The 21612-nt window shown below is 32.7% G+C and overlaps 1 pseudogene across 1 annotated transcript; it reads right to left on the bottom strand.

Annotated features, from left to right (window-relative positions):
* Positions 1-554: 554 nt before the first annotated feature.
* Positions 555-7850, bottom strand: LOC125877002 (zinc finger protein CONSTANS-LIKE 10-like; annotated as a pseudogene). Its single transcript, XR_007447566.1, has 4 exons — positions 7128-7850; positions 5654-5869; positions 1496-1797; positions 555-1296 (listed from the first exon to the last, which is right to left on the bottom strand). The product of XR_007447566.1 is annotated as a zinc finger protein CONSTANS-LIKE 10-like (transcript).
* Positions 7851-21612: the final 13762 nt, after the last annotated feature.

Consider the following 21612-nt stretch of genomic DNA (forward strand, 5'->3'; position numbering starts at 1 on the left):
TAAATCGTAATCATTGTCTTCAACTTACATGCACTCATATAACAGAGAATAATGACTGATGAAACGTAGGGTGTAGCATTTCAATCACAATAGAACAGTCAAAATGTATTTCAAAGTCTAAACACTATTTATTTTGAAAAGAAGAGTAGTATTAATATAATATATGTGGATTGTATATGTAATTATAAACTTTGATATTTCGATATTTTTTCCTTTATAAATATTGAATACCATGCCAGTACTAAAAAAATTTAATGCATTCCAATACCATACCATATATCGTAATATCAAAACCACAGTATCAAATATTTCAATTTCGATATGGTACTTCAATATCTACCGTACTATGCCCACCCGTAGCCAATTTGCAAGTTCTAGAGCAATTTCAGGGGCCAACTACACAACAAGATGATATATTGCATCTACCTTTTTTCCCTCCTTATGCATTTCTTTGATTCAAAGATCTTGAAATGAGACTTTAAACTCTTTAAAAATTTCAACTGTAGTGAAAAATTGAGAAACAAGCTGTGATGTTCAGAATATGTTTTCTATCATATGCTTAACACATTTTATAGGACAATAAATGAAAAAATTACAAACTAAGGTGCATCTGTCATCTGTACAAAGTGGCCATAATATACATAGTAGACAAGGAATCTCAATCCTTAAACATAAAGGACAGATAAATACTTAGAATGTGTTGCTCATTTTATTTCTTAACTTGTAAACACTGCCTATAATATACATAACAGTAAGGGCAGGTGAATTTGTATGGGGACTTAAATAGTGTTAAATCCACCTAGTAAGAGTTGTGTAACACCAGAAGCAAGCTAGACGAAACCCAGTGTTGTCGATATGCAACATAAATACAATTGAGAAAGCAAATGTTGATTGATTTCTGGAGAGAACGCCCATCGTGTTGTCTACAGATGACCAAGTTCTTTCTCTGCAGCACTCTTAATTTGATTGACATAAGGAGGGCACATCTATTTGTCACTCTGCGTTCTAGATCAAGCTTTAAATGATTGGAGACATTGTATTCACTGAGAAACAACCTACTCTTTGTCACTGCAACAATAGATACCATTCATTTGCTTGAAACCTCAACCAATTGTCTCTATTAAACGGATTGCTTCTCTCCTAATGTGTACGAGGAAATGTTTTACGCTCAATAGCTTCTGGTTTGGTGCAGTGGATCATAGTCATAAGCATCACCATCCTTGACAAATCGTCATTTCACGTCTTCTTACTTCTGCTCTTGCCTTGCGAGAAACATATCTCACTCGTTTGTCAAATCTATGAAAAGTAAAGTAATAAAAAAATAAGAAAAAGGTGAAAAGAGAACAAGTACAAAGCCTACAGCTCAAGAAATCTACTTGAACCATGGTCTACATAGGCTACATGGCCAAGACAACTCTAACATAAGTGTATCAAATCATGGAGTGCAGAATCACTAACTAGCCCTTTTTTTATGTGCTTATAAAAGAAAACTTACTGACGTGTCTTCTTCTTTTCCTTGTAGCGCAATACAACATCACTCCTGCTAGTTGATGGTATTGAACTTTCAGGACATGGCGGACGCCAGGATGGCTCTCCCATGCTAAGCATTGAGAAGGCTCCACAGTCTTGATAATCTCCAGCATTGCTCTCTCCCGTGAGGTTTGAAAATGAGAAACTGGATTGTTGCATTGCAAAGCAAAAGGTAGGAGGTTCTGTCTTGCAACTCATCATTGATTTTGTCGATGCTGCATTGCTACAAGCTGACTTCACCGTGTTTACCTTTCCCACTGCTGACCCCTAGTAAACAAAGATAGATTTGTGTTCATCCATGCTTTGAAGCAATTACATAAACTTTCACCATAATATCCCGCAGATTCTCTACTTTTTTGTATTCCTCTCTTATGCAGGAGCTTTTCCATTATCTACGATAACCTTGACTTTCACCATAAAAGACAGAGTATAATCAAACAAGAATATGTAGTAATAGAAGACAAGAAAACAATCACACAGATATAAAACACTCACAAGAAGAGAGGTCATGCGGAGTTATAAAGAAAGAATTTATATTCTGAAATATATGAAATCCCACTTATTTATTTTTCGAAATCTTTTATTAGACCTTAAGTGCCGAACGGAACAGTTTATACCATCAGCAAACAAGAAGGATATTATCCAGCAATAAATAAATGAAATAGCTATGTTTTAAAGGCACTTGTCACAATTAATTAGAATCACACTCAAAACTTTCTATAGAACAGCAATCCAGACAACATTAGGACATAACAGAGCCACTTAATGAAGTTTAGATGAAAAATGCAAAAATGAATATCACTGTCAAGAAGTGAATATGCCCTAAAAATTGATGTCTCTGTCGATCTGAACATAAAGCTAGAAAATATTTCATACAAAAAATTAACATGCGGATATCTTCGCTTAGGAAGTTGATCCTTTTAACTTTTAAGAAAGCCCTGACTAATTGATTATGTTCATGATGGATAACTCAATGTGAACCTAAAAGTTAATATCTTCATACTCCACATAAATATCAAACAAGGGCAGACCTAGACAAGCTTGTTGTTCCATAATTAATTGATACCAACTATAGCATACATGGAAATTTTTAAAAAAACAAGGAAAAGACTTGGAATCATATTCAAACTCACTTTAACTGAGAAGAGAGAAATATTTTTTGAACATCTGAAGACTAAAATAAGGTTGATGTGCCACAAAATTTCTGTCACTGTCAGCTTTGGTAATCACTTGGAAGCTTACAAATAAAATGTCAGAAATCGATTAAGAATCAGTTACTCTCCTAGAGAAAAATCATGATTGCATGTGAACATATATTTAGTCAGTTCAACACCCAATTATGAAAGTGAAAACTATTATAATCATCTCAAGAAGACAATCTTAGTAGATATTAGATTTGAGATAACCGATTTGACACATATCAAAGATCCAAAGTTAACTGATTTAAGATGTTCCTGTACATATGAATCCTTTAGAGAGTAGTGAACTTACTATTGCTTCCAACCCCAGCCCACCCTATCTCAGCCAATATATATGTACATGTACAAGCAAAACATACATCTACACAAGCATACATAAACATAGACATGTGTATAAACAAGGATATCAACTCTTATCCACGATAATAAATTATAATCATGTAAAACATACAATCTTATTTGACATCAGGTTTGAGATAATTGTATTCTATCAAAGACCCAAAGTTAACAGATTTAAGATGTTCATGTACATATAAATCCTTTCAATGAACCTTTAAGAAGTAGTGAATTTTTCTATTGCTTGATAAGTTAGCTTTCAACCCCTACCCACCCTACCCCAGCCAGTATATATTTTTATATATACAAGCAAACATACACATACACACACATACATATACAAACATGTTTATAAACAAGGATATAAACAAAAAAAGATATTTCACAGTTCACAAGTTGTATGATGGCTCAAAATATTTATGCAAGTGTATTCTATCAACTCATATCCAAGATAATAAATTCCATCTCTGAAAGGAGGTGGAATGTAGGGGCAAGAGTTAGTATAAACAACATAAGAGAGTCTTTGCATACAAAGTGCACCAGCCAAGACCAATTACAACCTTTAGAAGATTAACTATTTAAAATATGCTAATAAATTTGTTAACAAAAATTTCAAAAGATGGACTTGTATCATGTATTTGATATTCTTAGTTACATTAAAAAGAAAAGAAAAATGTGATACAAAGTTTGCAAGATCAAAGCGCATGAATCAAATTGTCTATGTGTCGACCTACAAAATTGTTAACCTACCATAATGAAAGGTCCAACAGATTGGTATTATGTAAAAATGTCTTAGTCATAATACATAGTTACACTAGATAAATACATTCAACCCTCAAAACCTGAAATCAGCTTTTGAACCATCAATCATCAATTTGTAGGAGGTAACATCATTGCTTATACATCATAATCTATATTCGAGCATTTTAACCAGATGATATTTTTATTGGTAGCAGCCATAGATCTGCAGTATTAACATTTACAGAAACCATTCTGATGCTATTCATCTGTTATACCATTGTTATATCTACTAGGTTTTCTGAGGCAATAACATATCCACATGCATTAGATAGTTCAACAATGGCTATGAAATTGAAAAGATCCCTCCATCATTTGTAATGGTACTAGTGATCTCCGAAAATCACATGGGTCCAATTGGATGATTCATTTTATGTTGCAAATACCTCATTAAGTAACAAGTGGCAGATGTAGGAGTAGGAAATAAAAACTCAAAAGGATCTATCTAATTCTATCTTTATTTGTGTGTATGTTTTTTTACTTTTCCAACTAAGATTTAGCATGTCTAAGTCTGCCAACCCACAATATATAATTTACGTAAATATTGTGTTGCATTAGAAATTATTCAGTATTTATTCTTCTTTGTAATCATGATTCAATCAAAATTTCTAGAGTTCTTATGATTTGTAGCTTTACCGAAATAAGAATATCAAACTAGAAACCTACTCCGAAATCTCTATGAAACATTCAGTAAGCATCAAACGTGTCTATTCTATTTCAAGGTAACTAGACCTTGCTAAAAGAATATTGCAACATTGAAAAAGACAGAAATTCTCACACCAATCTATTTCTCGAAGCAGATAAAAATTGATGCTTCTCCATATTAAGACTGGACTGAAAACCCATATTAAAGCAACTTAAAAGGAGACTAACAAATTTAGAGGAATAATAGAATTTCGGCAATTAGAATCAAGTTTAGAGAAAAGGACACTGGGAAGGCGTCAGAAAATATCATAGAAGAACATTACATTCATTTGATGTGCATCTCTGACTTATCAAAAATATAAAAACAAAATCATGCTTCAACAAATAAAATGGTGGATGCACTATCTAGTTCATCACTAAAGGTAAGGAAAACATCAAGAACATACAATTTTATTTGAATTTGGACAAACTAATAGTAATAATGATGGTTGGTGTTTTTAAAGGTGGGGGCGTGAGGCAAGACGTTTTATGTAGTACGGGGCGAGACGTAAGCCTCGAGACATGAAGCGTAAGTCTTATGGATCTACGGGGAGTAGTCTCATATATATTCAATTGTATAATTTTATTACTAAGAAAATAGCAAAAGTTAAACTTTCAATTATTTTACAAATAAATTTTAATAAATAACCTATAATATATAGAAAAAAATATTATGATTTTTATTTGAGAAAGGTATTAATAAAAATAATGAAGAAAAAAAGAATTACAATTATTGAGAAATATCATAATACCAATTATAAAAAATATAATTTAAACAAAAAAGGTTCAAAAACCAAAAAACAAAATTAACGCATAGGGCGTACATTTTTACACACAGGGCTTACATTTTTATGCTTGGAGCTTACGCTTCAAATTCTAGGACTTACGCCCTATGGTCTACATCTTCAATTTGCGCCCTGGAGCATTTTTAGTATGCCTCGCCCCGAGACTCACCTCAAAAAATATTTTTGAAAACACTTGTGATGGCTTTCCTCATTTTTCAAAGAACTAATAGTTCGCAAAGTTATTTGGGGGTTGATGAATGATGAATAAACAAAAGCAGATAGTGTTTGCAGAATGCAGTAATGCTATAAAGTATGAACCACCTCGACATCATTGACACCCTGGAAGCTAGACTCAGCAGTTAACATGTCCTTTGTCCCAAAGAAGTCATCAATGTCTTCATTCTTAAACAGTCGATCACGACTATCAATAGAAACACCAAATAGCTCTTCATAATTTTCAATACTTAAGTCCACTTCATCCATATTGAAATCATCATAAAAAGGATCATCGTAGCCTTTTGTGCCAGAATTTCTCACCTGAATGTATATACAAAAATGACGTAAAGAAAACTCTCAACAAGTGAGAAAAAAAGAAACATCCATACTTGAACCAAATAAAAGAAATCTTTTTGAGAAGAATTCAATCTCTACTAGCCAACCCTCCTATCCCCCCCCCCCCCCCCCCCCCCCCCCCCCCCCCCCCCCCCCCCAAATTCGTTGGAAGTGAAAAAATAAGCAATATATGCTAAAGTTGCTTGATCTGAAAAATGATATATCAACTATCAAGGGAACAAAAAAATTGTAAGAAACAATTCCTAGAAGCTATCATTAAGTAGGAATATTTAAATAAAAGAAGTTATCATCAGCGGGAATAGTTCTAGATGGCAAATATCAAATGAAACAGGGAAAAACATGTTCGAGAGAGAGGAATGCACTAAATTTGAGGTGCAAATTCTTCACAACTATAACCTTCTCAGTTAGTTATGAAATCAACAAGATATAGAGGGTTAATAAATCTTGAGAATTCATGGAAGAACAAAATCATCCTTCACCAATTTATGGGGATGCAACATGTAATAACATTTCAATGCTAAATTAAAATGTGGAATCGTTGTCTAAAGACAGATGGAAATATCAAATACTATACACCCTCCGTCCCATTTTACATGATGTTGTTTGACTAGCCACGAAATTTAACAAAGAAAGACATACTTTTGAAATTTATAGTCTAAAACAAGCTATAGATATTAGTGTGGCAACAAATCGTCTCACTAAGGATAAAATGAAAGGTTTAAAGTCAAATTCTTTCTACTATATATAAATGAATAATTCTTCTTGGATTAGACTAAAAAGAAAGTACAACAATATACCCAGTAAAATCCTACACGTGGGCGTGGGGTATGAGGAGGGTAGAGTGTATGTAAAAGGAAAGTGCATCACAAAAAATGGGATAAAGAGAGTAAATTGTATCTATACGATTTGGTATCTGAACCTCTTAGAACTCCGCTAATCTCCTATTTAGTATGATTAAAAATAAGGATTTATGGCACTGAAAAATCCAAAATCGAGTCTCCTGGTACATCCTAAGGAAAAATGAGGAGCAAGACAACCTTAGCTTCAACACCAGCAACAAAAGAGTAAGAAGAACAATGACTTACTCATTGGTAGTAAGTGCTATACATTACAAAACATGATAATAATACATTTGGGTGAGCAAAATTAGAAATGAAATTTCAGCGATATATCTATATTGCTTCCATTGTGAACAAAATGCATATCTAAGAACTTAGATTACCTTAGACCAAGTTAAATTTGTGGATCCAACAAGAAGTTCAACACTGTGAATCTCGTTATCAAGACTAGGCATAGACGATCCCATAAAAGGGGCAGACTTGACTAAATTATGCAAATTGTTTGCTTCATCAAGTGCAGAAGACATGTCTTAAGATTTTTCCTTTACTTGAGGATGTTGGCTATCCCCAGGTTGGCAATCAGTTATGCTCATTGAACTCATCCCTTGCTCACAAGTCGAATCACGAACTGAAGGGTCACCTAGAAGAAATGACCAGATAGTAGAAAGCTCCACCGCAGAAGGACACCCTGTATAACAACTAAGTGCTTGTCTCTTATGTGTTGAACATGTACTAGAACTAGCATGAGCCATCCAATCACAATTCTGGCATAGAGAGACCCTCTCCTCGATACATCTGAAAATAGCTGGTTGGGAATTACATCTTTCACATATAAGTGTTCTGGAATGACGTTGTGACAGGGCATTTGCAGAATGGATATTTCGATCACACGACAAGCACAAGCAAGCTGAATCAGACCGGGAATAGACAATTGATCGTTGCTCCCCACAATATTCACATATATAACCCATTACCTTCTTCTCCTTGTTTTTTCTAAGATAAAAAATAGTGTACAAATATTCAGGTCTCCGGTAGAAACTTATAGCTAAAATTTCTGAGCAATAGAAATTGCTCTCCCCAAAGCAGAAATGAATTTGTGCAACTAACTGTTACAAGGAAAAAGAATTTGCATCATTCAAGGTGACACCAAAAAACAGAAGCAAATTGAAATAAAATACAAACCTATCCTTCATATCTCGAATTCTCGATATGCCTAATCTAAACAAAAAAATAAAATAAATGTCACGCCCCAAACTCAAGGGGCACAACTGACTCCTAAAGCCAAAACTCAGGCCTGAGCCAACCTTGCTGAACCATTTGCTACTAGCGCATGGCAGTCACATGCAATTAAGAAAACAAACAAGTATATCTCGGCTTAAAACTAAGCCCTCGGCCGGCAAGGCCCCTGTCAACAGATCTACAAAAGAACCAGCTACTCCCAAGAGTTCATATAAAGAAATATCCAACTACCACAGAAATCCTGATTGGGCCGTCGAGGCCACCATGATATCTATACCAAAACCAAAAACAGGTAAATATCAGTACAATACATCAAACAGCTCACAAGCTTCAGCAAACCAACAACATAGGCCAGCATGGCCATAACGTAGCTATAAACCCCACACACTAGTCTGCAAGCCTCTAAGAGTAGTAAAGATTGGTGGGACAGGGCCCCAGCCTACCCATGAGAATATATACAACAAAAGGTAACAAACCTCCCAACTCTGGCAGCTCCGGAGGAAAGGGGCTGACCAATCGGATAAAAGTCAATCCTGCTGATATGGAGGTCTACTCGGTCATCTGTCAGGACCTGCATGCATGAATGCAGCGCCCCCAAGGCAATGGGGCGTCAGTACAAAATAATGTACAGAGTATGAAAGGCAATAGACTATGATGAGGTATCCTGATATACTGGAATAATCTGATAAATAAATTAAGGATAAGATAATTGTACTGACCTGCTTCTAAATCTAAATTTATCAAAAATAATAAAACAACAACCTAACCAAGCCCCCATAAGCTCGGTAGGTACAAACAGCACACAAGACCACCTACTCAGGCCCCCATAAGCCCGGAAGGTGCCAATCAGCCTGTATACCCCTATCGGTAGTCCCCTAGCCCCGCAGGCAGTCACATAGCCCTCTTAGGCATCAACATAGCTTATAGACATCTCATAGCCCTCTTAGGCAACAACATGGCCCTGTAGGAAGCACATAACCTTCTTAGGCGTCAATATATATCCCTGTAGGCAACTCATAGCCCTTCTAGGCATCAATATAGCCCCGTAGGCAACTCATAGCCCTTTTAGGCATCCATATAGCCCTGTAGGCAGAACATAACCCTGCTAGGCATAGATCACATTCCTGCAGCTAACAACAATAGCCCAAAGGCAACAATAACAATCCAACAGCTAAAAGTGAGCAATTTAGTTATAGGCAACCTATACAAATAGCCTCTAAGTCGTGTCCCACATACGAATGTTACTACTGAATAAGAATCCCGATAAGAGAGGATTATACGCACTTGAGCAGCCAACAATCAACAATAATGGCTATAAGTATAACAACGATAACAACTTAATTACATTGCTCCTAAGCTTTAAGGAAACATGCCATAGGAAGAGAATAGCCTTAACATACCTTTTTCGCTAAATTCACGTGGCCTAAAGACTTTAACTCATAACTCTCTCGATACTACAACAAGGTAGGACCATAATCAACACACAACATAAAAGATACCATGACAATACAATAAAACATATGTATTTTCGTCGCAAATTGCTATTTGCTGCTTATAAAAGCTAGAGTCGATGAAAGAAGGGTCTTACCTCGATCTTAGGTTCGTAATTCACCTCAAAACCTTCACATATACTCAAATCCCTGCTGTCCCAACACTAAAATATGATATGCTACGCAATCGATAAAACAAATTATGCCACGATGATGAGCCCAATGCGTAGAACAACTTTCGTCAAGGACTTACGTCGAGAAAATCTATATTTTACTTGAACCTAAAAATGGGTTTCTATGTTTTCTCTGTATATTTAGCTTAAAATGAAGAAAAAATTCGAAGAAGAAGATATATACAACTTTCCACCGACCTAGGGCCCCACCTCACGTGCCTGCTTGCGCAGTCCCACGAAAATGCGAATATCTCTCTATTCTGAAGTTGTATGAATGAACAGTTTGATGCATTGGAAACTAGACTCGTAGACCTTCGATTCAATAGTTTGTGGGGCCCATAACTCTTTATAGATTGGGAGAAAACCTCCAAGACATTTGACCCTAATTTCAAAGAAATCTTTAAGAAGGAACTTACGATAACTTCCGCCAACTTTTATTTTGCCACTTACCTAACTTCAAAACTTTAGATGCAATACCTGAACACTTAAAATAGGACATACCACATCATTCTTAATTTATTACGCACCCTCCTTGTCTTTCCACGAAGATACGAGTTAATTTAGACGTTTTGAAAAGTCGAGGTGTTACAATAAAAATTATCACATACCTAATGAACTAAACTTAATCATAGAAAAAAGAAAATTCTATTTTGAAATAATACACACAGTGGCACTTAAAAAGGTAAAGGCAAGGAATAAAAGATGTCAATCAAAAATGGGAAAAGGCGCTCCAAATAAATAGGGAATGAAGATTCCAAAAACAAAAAACTGAGAATTTTTCACAGAGCCACATTGGTCTATTTTTAAGCTTCATTATCTACAATCAAAATTATTTATTTTAGTTTATCATTACTAAATAGTTTGGGAACTTGATAAACCAAAACTAGAAGAAATTAATTGAACATTTCCAGCAAGCTAACCAAAAAAAGAGAGAATTTAAACAAACAAAACAGAATCAAATCAATTACACAATAACTTAGTCAGAGAGTTAAACCTCTAGCTGCAAACAAAGATAAAAAAAATTGCATTAAAAGAAGAAAAAAAAGTTCAAAGCATAATTTTACAACTGATAAACGGACAAAATTCTCACATGTAAATATTTTCCTAATTATGAGGAATCCACAAAAAACAGATGATGAAAGAAGAGAAACAGAGCAACTCCATTTCATTTCAAAGGTTAAAAAGCCAAGAAAATCAAGAAAGTAACTAACTTTTTACCTAAATTAACTGAAGAGGTGGCAGAAAAGAATTTACACAGTACACAGGAAACCAAGTATACAAATAGATAAACCCCTTTATTTTGCAGCTCCCATAAACCCTAAAACTTGATAAAGTTGAGACCTTTCCAGTCCAATCTCTCTCTATCTCTGTTTTTAGAGTGCTGGTTTTGGAGGTTTTTATATATATTTTCCCATATTTCTATAAGAATTGTGAAGTTGCTGAATGCTGATAATAATTAAATATAGTGGGTTGTCAAAAAGTGCAGGAGAGAGAAGAAGGTTGTAATGTGGGACCCTGTCACTTTCTTCAAAGGAAATATTAGCCCACAACCTCAGGGGGTTCTCATTACTATTTTCTCTTTTTTGATTTATTACTTCCTTCAATTTAATTTGTTTATTTTATTTTATTTTAATTTGACAATTAATTTAAGAAAATTAAAAAAGAAAATAAATTTTATAATCTTATATTAAAGATAAAGATACATAGAAAGTATTACAATATTTTTAAAGTTTTTTTTGAAACATGATTGTTGGGTTTTAAATGTGCAGATTTGGACGAATTCGGAGTCAGTAAAGTGTAGGAAAATATGGTAGCAGATGAGAGATCTAATAATGAATGTGAATACATGAGTGGATATCTAAGACGTTAAGAAACACGTACGACTTTACGAAATTGAATTCGAGTGAGTAGAACTCCCAAAACTGATCTTAGCGTGAACGGGTAGTTTCTGAGTGTCATGGGAGGAAGGTATGCTGTGAAATGGGAGTTTGAGACTCTTAATTCGACTCACTAGTTCTGCGAAAGCCACCAGGGGGATTATTCCCACCAAGGCGGGGCCGCTGTGGTGGGATGGGGGCCGCCATAGTGGGCTAGTTGCGATTTAAGTCGGAAATAAATCTCAAAAATGGCATTATTCTGCAAACTTTGTTCTTAAGAGTTAGAAGAAGAACCAGGGCGACTTCTTGACAGTTTTTTACCATTCTTGAAGCTAAAGATAAGGTTTTTACTCCCCGAATCCATTTTTCGATCCGTAGAATGCAAATTCATGGGTAATTATTGTTTGGGAGGGTTTTGGAACTGATTTGGATGGTGGGAAAAATCTCTAGCTACATATTAAGATCATGGGTTTGACCTAAGGTTGATGATTTTGATTGTAATCCGGGTAATTATGCCTTGTTTATTGATTTGCACGTTAGATTGATTGTTTGTAGATCAAGAACAAGCGGAAAAAAATCTTGAAAGGGAAGAATCAAGTATCTTATGAGGGTTCAAGCTTTGTTCGAGGTAGGTGATGGTTGTGATTTCATGTTGGTGTGATGTATGTTAGTAATTACTTCATTTTAATGTATGTATGTATACAAATGTTGCATTATTGATCACACTAATCGTAAATGAGTATGAAGGGATGATTTTATGCCATGAATCAACACTTGATTGTATGATTATGAGAATGTACATTGTGATTGTGGCTTGCTGAATGGATCAGGTGTTACGTTCCAACACATCGGGTGCCACGTTCTGGCGTATATATGGGATAGGGTGTCACGTCCAGTACACTAACTTGGTTCGGGTACCACGTACCGGTACACTAACAGTTTGGGTGTGGGTTCCATGAGATGACCATTGACTTGTCATATAAATGCAATATTGAGAATGTGGAATTGTTCGTTGATCCTGATTTGATGACTGATATTGTATATGTTTGGTAGATGCCTGTTTTATTATGTTGTGGTTACTTGTATATGTTTCACTTATTGGAATAGCCGCATGATCCTACTAGTACATTGTAGTTGTGTACTGATACTACACTTGCTCTTTCTTTGTTGAGGACAGGGTATCTTCAGGCAGCTACTGACAGACCTCGTTAGAAGACCAGTGATCGATTCGAATTCAAGGGTGAGCCAGTTCTTTCAGACTACCATGAGTTCTCCTTTTGCTCAATCCATCTTATTCGGACTTAGATTAGTTCCTTAGAAATTCATATGTTTAATTAGGTTGTACCCATTTTCTTTAGACTTATGGTTCCTTGTTAGAATTTTGGTACATTGACTTTCAAGTTCTAGACAATATTTCCGCAATGTTTGTTAGTCGTTGTTAGATCTTTTGTTGTTTATGAGAACTCTACCTTACTTCTGAATTTAAACCTGCTTCTGTATCTTTAAATGTTTAGTTCTTGGGTTAGCTGATTAGTATTAATGGTTCTCCCATCGGAGTGTTAGTGTGGGTGCCAGTAACGACAGTCTGGGTCGTGACAGTGACCCTTATGAAAGGTCGTGTCTTTTCTAAAATGTTGTGAGTGTTTGAAAGGTTGTGCCTTTTCCAAATTGTTGTGACCTTTCTGAAAGGTTGTCTTTTTTCGAAAGAGTTGTGACCTTTATCCTTTGTTGGCTATAAATAGAGAGATTTTCTCTCATTTTTATGCGTCGAATTTTTCCCTTCTTCTGCATACATTTCTTACAAAATAAAATCAATCGTGTATATTTGTATGATCTCGTTGCTGTCTTTTTGAGTTAGTTGAAATTATCGAAGTTTGAGGTACCACTACTTCTTTAATGATTAATCCGTTTTATCTTGGGAGAAATTAATCTACAACCTCGGATACTTGAGGGGATTAAATTTCTTAAGAACACACAGTGAGTTTTGTGAACTCGAATAACTCTTTTCTTTTTCTTTTCATATTTTATTATTTATGGTTTGCTAATCTGAATACATGAGATAACAAGTTTAAGAAATTTAACTATTAGTTCTTTTCTTTTTTCTTTTCATCTTTTAGGTATTCGTGTGTTTGAATCTCACTAATAGCGACTCTTTTTTTCACTTTTTAAGAAGAGCAGACTCACTTTAGCACCTGGACACCTTTCTTAAAATTTTTGATCCCGCCCGTGTTCTTAACCCCCTACTTTCTCTTCTTAATATATAGGAAGATGTGATATGTTATGATCGTCGCATTCACCACTTTTTATATAGCTATATAAATAGTTGAACTTCTCTTCTCTATAAGATATATAGTTGAGCAATCTTTAGTTCAATAAAAGTTTTTCTTTGTCAATTAACTTGTTGGATTTATAGCAATTAAATATTGTTATTTCTATTTTTCTTATAGAGAAGATTTGTTTAATCATGAAAAATATTTTACATCACTAAAATATTTTTTTAAGATAGTGCCTAACACGACTCAAGCAATACTTTCATCCATATTTTCTAACACTTTCAAGTAATCTCAGTCAATTTGAAAAGAATGTAAAAGAAAAAGGGAGTAGAAAAGTATATTTATTAATGAATGAACTAAGTATAAATATGGAGTAGAAACGAAATTGATTGGCTAATTAGTTGAATAACAGAATTGTAACTATCAATAACTAACTATTGACATGACTAATCTAACTAACTTGACATTTAGCCCAAATTTGTGTATCATGAAGCCAATACTTAATTATAATAAAGGGTTCAAATTTAATATAAAATGAATAATAGGAGAAAAAGGAGAGAGAAAAGAGTTCAATCTAGAAAAAAGTCTATAGAAAGGCAAGATTAGCAACGAGACATGAAGAATAAAAAGCAGAATTAGATGAGATTTTTTAAAATTTCTTTGTGGAGTATTTTAACTTTCAATTTAGATAGTATTGGAAAATTACTTCTAAGTTTTATTTAAATTTTTTGATGAAATTAAATAAATTCAATTCAAAGACACATTCATTTGAAATTCAGTTGGTTATAGATTTATTTATTTATTTTAAAAAATCTATATTTAGGTCACTAATTAAAATTTAATTTAATAAATAACAACTGAAAAATAACACATTTATTAACTATTATGATTGTTTAATTAATAGATATAAAAAATAATTAAGTATCATTATATTAAGGAGTGAAGCTGAATGTATATTGCTACTGTTGCTACTAACATAGCACGGAATATATAATCATATTTATTTTTTCAGGACACATTCCATCACATTCCATAACATTTTTAACATTTTTAAAATTCAAAAACAAGTTTTTCTTTTAATCTACTCTGTTAACGGAAAGGATTTATACATTATTAGTTAGACAATGAGAATATATATGTACCACTTTTAATTAGAAATATATCAATTTTAAATCATAAAACTAAGTAATTCCCTTTTTCCAGGAAAAAAAATAGAACACATATTGCTATTTATGGATAAGCAAACATCATATATTAGTAAAGATTTAGACTTTTTTTTTACCAACAAGGATTATGGTGGAGTGATAAGTACTTCTTCATCCTTAACCAGAGGTCTCGGGTTCTAATTCCCCTGGTACATAGTCACCTTTGTTAGGGAGCATTTAACCTCCCAATGTGGGACTTTTCGGCGTGAATTCAGATTTAGTCAAACTCTAATGTAGATACCGTACACTAGATGGAAAAAAATGATTTGACTTTTTTAAATAATGAGAATAGAAAGGTAGGTAAAAGTGGAATATTATGAGAGAGAGAGAGAGAGAGGGGCTTGAGATGCATGAATAATCCTAAGTTATAGTTAAGTACACGCCAATTCCATAAAAAAATTGTTAGAAGCAACATGTGTAACCTAAAGTACTTTGTTAACTTAACCCAAATTGGTATTAGATACTTCCCCTCCTTTTTGTTTAGTTTCTTTTGATTTTATACTATTATATTATATACATACTAGTGAGTGTGTACCTCTATGGGTCGATTTTTGAAAATTTATATGAATATTACTTTCTCCATCCACTTTTACTTATTTAGTTTAGAAAATTAAGAGATATTTTATTATTGTATACCTATTTTACCATTATTTTCAAATACTATTATCCATCTCCCAATTTTTTGATGACTTGAGTCGAGGGTCTAATGCAACCAACATATTTACCTTCACAGGGTAGAGATAAAGTTTGCATACACTCTACTCTTTCAAGATTTCACTTGTAGAATTACACTGAAAATGTTATTGTTGTTGTAATGTATTTGACTAATGAAAAAGTCAATTCTAGGGAAATGATTACAATTAATGATATTTAGCTAACTCAACAAAGAAAGAAATCGTACCTCACAAAAGTTGTCAAATGCTTCATTGAGTTTTGCTAAAACGACAATGAGGGTGTGCTTGGTATTTTCGTAGAAAAAGAAAATATTTATTTGAAAATAAGTGATTTTCTTACTTATTTTTCAGATGTTTAGTGTGTAAGGAGAAAATATTTTGATGTAATCCAGGAAAATAATATAAACCAAAACTCATATCTCGACCCAACGTAGGATCCGAACCTGACCTAACATTGACTCGAGAACCCAACCTAATATTGACCCCCAACCTAACACTGATTGAGGTCTGACCCTTGACCTCGACCTAACCCTAATCCTGACCCCGAGACCAACCTTAATACCTAACCTCGAGACTCGAACAAGCTCAACCCTAACCCCAATCCCCCCACCTTAAGCTCAAGATTTGACCTCGAGCTCGAACCTAACCCCGAGACCTTACCCCAAGCTTGAGACCCAACAACGACCCATATCCCCACACTCGACCCCAACCTCAAGACCCAACCATGACCCCTACCCTAAGACCCGACCCCAACCTCAAGACTCTACATGACCTCGACACCTTACCCTAACCTCAAAACCCAACCTTAGTTTGGACCTTGAACCCAAGTCCTAATATCAACCATCGAACTGACCCCAAGATCCGACCCCAACCGAAGATTCAACCTTGACCCTCAAGACCCAATTTTAACCTTAAGATCTAACCCAGAGACTCGACACCTCACTTGAATCTAACCTTGAGACTCGTCCTCGACCTTGGCTCCGAGACTCGTCCCCTAAACCTCAAGACCTGATTCTGACTCCAAGACCCGATTTGACCCCAAGACCCGACCTTAAGTTCAAACTCCGATCCTCGAAACTCAACTTCGACCTTGATAACTAACCTCGACACCGACCCATAACTTGGTCAAGTTTTGGGTCAAGGTCGCGATAGTTTGGTTTTATTTTTATTTTGGCTCCAGTACTGTGTCATGTGAGAGTCTCGTCTGAGGTTGACATTGGGTCACAATTTAGGGTTGGGTCTTGAATTAGGTGATCTCGGATCGAATCTCGAGTTGGTATGGAGCGGGGTAGGTTATGTTACGAGGTGATAGGTTTTGGGGCAATGGATCGAGGGCGTTTAGGTGAATTAGATTACTTTTTCCTAATATGAAGGAAAATAAGTTTATCTAAAAAAAAATCAAAATTATTTAAATCAATCAAATATATAAAAGAAATTGGAATATATTTTTCGAAAAATATTTACCTATGTCAAACGCACCCTGAATGGGAAAAAAATCATAATACTAAAAATGATAGACAAGAAAGAATTTACTCTTAGTTTATTTTAAATATCTAAAATCCAAAATGTGTCACTACTCATTAGTTATAGTCAATTTTTGCCAATAATAAGACCTTAACCAAAAGAAGAAGAAGAAGAAGAAGGCATCTTAAACTAGATTTGATGAATGGCATCCCAAAAAGCTTGACACTTATCATCCACAACAAAGGATAAGAATAAAAAATAGGAAAAAGTGTGTCGTGGTTTAAATAACATAACAAATAATAAGAATAACAACAACAATAACAAAAAAATAATTTATCTATCCTAATTTACCTGTCTCAAAAAGAATATTATCTTTCCATAATTATAAATAATTTTAATTTTAAAATAATTTATAATTATATAAATATCTTTATTTTAAATTATTAAGTAGATTGTATGTTTTGGAGACTTACCCACAATATCTAGCTATTTTTTATTTTATCATTTATTTAAGGAAAACTTAAAGTGAATGTGAACAAGAAAACTTAGATTTACTATTGAATAATTCATTTTTGTGTTCGTTTATAAAAGATCAGACATTAATTTTTAGGATAAATTTTTTGATTCTATTATTTTACCGATAAATGGCCCGTAATGATTATATCTATAGCCTTTTTTAAAATTAAAAAAAATATTATAAGTATTATTTTTTATTCTCTTTGTTCGTATTCATGTGTTTCGCTTTATAGTAATCAATTTGTTGCATTTACTTCGTAGTTTAATTTATATATTTATTTTGATAATGTTTGGAGTGCATTTTCATATTCAAAATAGCTCATATTTATTTAATTGATTATTTTATTTAAATCAAATATTAACAAGACATCTTGTTATATCGTTGCTAAATCTTTAGCTCTTTGTAAAAAAAAGATACTCCATCTCTCTCAATTTATATGATACATTTTAGATTTCGAGATTCAAACCAGACTATCTTTAACTGTAAAATTTTCATCTATCTTTAAAATATTTTGAATTGTCAATTATTGTGAGTTATAGTACATTTTACGTAATTTACAAATAAATAAATTTCATTTTAAAAAAATTGAAGATTCCATAAGCAAATTCTCGATCAAATTAATTGTTTGCCTGTCAAAAAATGAAATGTGTCACTTAAATTGAGACAAAAGAGATAGTAAAATCATTGGAAATAAGTTATCATATTTCTTAGAAATGATTAAATTCTTAGATAGTGCATAATTTTTTTTGAAGGATCCTATATATAACTTGACCAAAATTTTATATTATTATATATTTTCTAGAAGTCTACAAAAAACAAATAGGAAAAAAAATGATGAAAAATTGACTTAATTAATTTGACTTGATTTCAACATTTGAAAAATCAAATTAATTATTGTAATTTTCGTTTAGTAAAAAAATGATTCAAACTAAATCACAAGCAATCCTACTAAAAGTATTAAGTTCCGACTTTGATGAATAAATATATTCCTTCTGTTCAACAATATTTGTCTATTATATTAAAAATAAATGTTCAATAATACTTGTCTACTTTATGAAATCTATGAATAATTTGTACTTGGTTTCGTAGTTTACCCTTATTATTAATTATAGTCATTTTCCTATTACATTTTTCAAGACATTGTATTTATTATATTCAAAAAATAATATAGGAAAATTATCCTTCTATTTATAATTTCTTAAGAAGTGTGTTAAGCCAATAATAAATAACTATTATTGAATAAAAAGAATATTTAATAAAAAAAAAAAATTTCAAGAAGAAACGGAATAAAAAAGGAGAAGAAGAAGATATTGGATAGGAGAAAGAGAGAGAAATGGAGATTTTAGCCATTTTCTGTAAGTGCGACCCAAACTTCACTTGCCAAAACATATTGTCTACGTTTTCAATTTCAAATTAATTGAATTGTTGAGACATTTTTTATTTTTTAAATTAATTGAATTGTTTAACCTTCAAAACCATTTTTAGAATATTCTTCCGATTTTACCCTTCAGTAGTTAGTATTGAAATTAGTAATCATAACTAATATTTAGTTATTTTAATCAATTTGACAATAATTAATAAGGGTAAAAATGAAAATGTATGCCTAATTTATGTCTTAATCTTTTTTTCTTGAAGGGTGTAAAACACCTCAACAATTCAATTAATATGAAATGGAGATTTATGCCTCTCACGTGATAAAATTTCAATTGGAGTAGTATATACTTTAATGAGCCACTTGTGTTGGGTATTAATTGCTCTGAGTTTTTTTTATCATAAATAAATTTTCCTTTTAGGAAAAAATTTAGAATTGACTAGTCTTTTTTCTTGTAGGAAAAGGTTTATGACTATAAATATAATTTTGTTCCTTCTAACTTAATCACCATTCACAATATAGTTCTAGGGGCATTGAAAGTTTTGGTTAAGGAGAGAATTTGTGGGACACAAGTGGTACGTTATTACTTATTTGAACCTTCCATGTATTCCGAGTGAATTGGTTGATGTTATTCTCTCTATATTTTGTACTCTCATATTTATATAGTGGATTGGTCATCTCCTTTGTGGACATAGGTCGATTAATCGAACCACATTAAATTTTTATGTCTTTTGATATATTTCTCATCTGTGTTCTTACTTGTAGTCTTTCAAAATTTATTTTACTAACTTTCGCATTACACCTAATTATTTCGGTCCTAACAACTTGAAGGGACGGCCAATCATTAGAAAAGAAAGGAAAAAAAGGTAATGTGCTTTTTGGGGACCCTACTTTATTTCACGCTGATATCACATTCTTACCCATATTACAGCTAGTACGGTAAGCAAAAAGATAACTACTTTCGTTTTAATTTATTTATCTTGTTTTAATATAGTATGAAATTTAAGAAAAAAAAAGAGGATTTTGAATTTTTTTTTGTGTTAAATTAAACATATGTCAAAGATATTAAAGTGCCTTTTAATTTTGTGATTTTTCTTTTTATGATGGTAGTATTTGGATCAGCTTTCGCGCACCTCAACTAATTTCAGTCTGTAACTGGTACCAGGTAACTCTTGTATTTTTATATCTCCGCTCAGTTTTGAACTTAAAACCTTAGAATTTTTAATCACTTCATTAACCATTATGTCACACCCTAGAGTGTTAATCTTGTGATCTTAAAAATGCAACGTAGAAAGTTGAAATGAAACCATTGTCAAAAGAGAAAGAAATATTCTTTTTAAAACAGATCTTTAAAAAAAGTAAGACAACAAATGAAATGAAATAAATATTCATTTAATTTTATACAAATTGAAGTGTCTACTTATGTATATTCAAAATTAAAAAAATATAAATATTATATAATTGCAAGTTAAATAATAAGTTTATATATATATTATGTTTTGCTAATACTATTAGGAAAAATTATATATAATAACAAACTATTTATTCAAATTAAATGCTATAAATATACTTTGATTTAATTGTACCCTATAGCAAACTATTGTTATTTTCGCCACTCTACCTGGTGAAATCTCGCTCGCCAGTCTCGTTTGGTGGCAGTCTCGCTCGCCTCTCTCGCTTTTATACAAACACAAATGTATAAAATGTGTTTGTGTTTGTATAAAGCGAGAGGAAATTGTATATATACATATATTTTCGTTCCCCTCTCTCCTCTCACCCCAGATCTCGCTCGCTACTCTCCCAAATCTCGCTCGCCACCCTCGCCTCTCTCACTTATACAAACAGAAACGAAATGTATAAATTGCGCTTCTGTTTGTATAAAGCGAGAGAAAATTGTAGATACACATGCAAATACATATATCTTCGTCCTATACACTTATAATTATACAATACAAATATTTTCCTGCCCAATTTTCTTTTGCCTTTCTCTCTTTCTTGTTTTATACATACACAAATTATACAATTGATCTTTTGTATACAACTGCTTTCTTTTGTATATGTATAGTGAATTATACAACAACTTTCTTTGTATATGTATAGCGAATTATACAACTGCTTTTTTTGTATATGTATAGAGAATTATACATATATATGTTTGCTATGGAGCGCAATTATACAAATTTTGCTATAACATACAAATATAAATTTTGTGTTTGTTATATGTGAAAGTTGCTCATAATACTATGACCCTATCATAAATTCGAGTTGTCTGGACTTATATCTATTGCTAAGCTCACTGTGCTTCATCATTCTCTAATTGTCCAACTTTATTTCACTTATAAATAGTGTAAAGATGTCAATCAAAATCAGATAAATAAATTAAAATAAAAAATATATTAAAATATCATAATAAGATATAAATCTAATTAGTGAAGCTTCAATAAAAAGTCATTGGACGTTGTGGACAGAAAATTATTTTAAAGCATCAAATATATTAAGTTGTTATTTTGTTTGAGATATAAAATTATATTTTGTCACCGCCATTTATAATTTAATTTCTAGTCTAATCAAATATTTTGATAAC

This window comes from Solanum stenotomum, chromosome 9 (assembly GCF_019186545.1).
Source record: "Solanum stenotomum isolate F172 chromosome 9, ASM1918654v1, whole genome shotgun sequence".
NCBI classification, from domain to species: domain Eukaryota; kingdom Viridiplantae; phylum Streptophyta; class Magnoliopsida; order Solanales; family Solanaceae; genus Solanum; species Solanum stenotomum.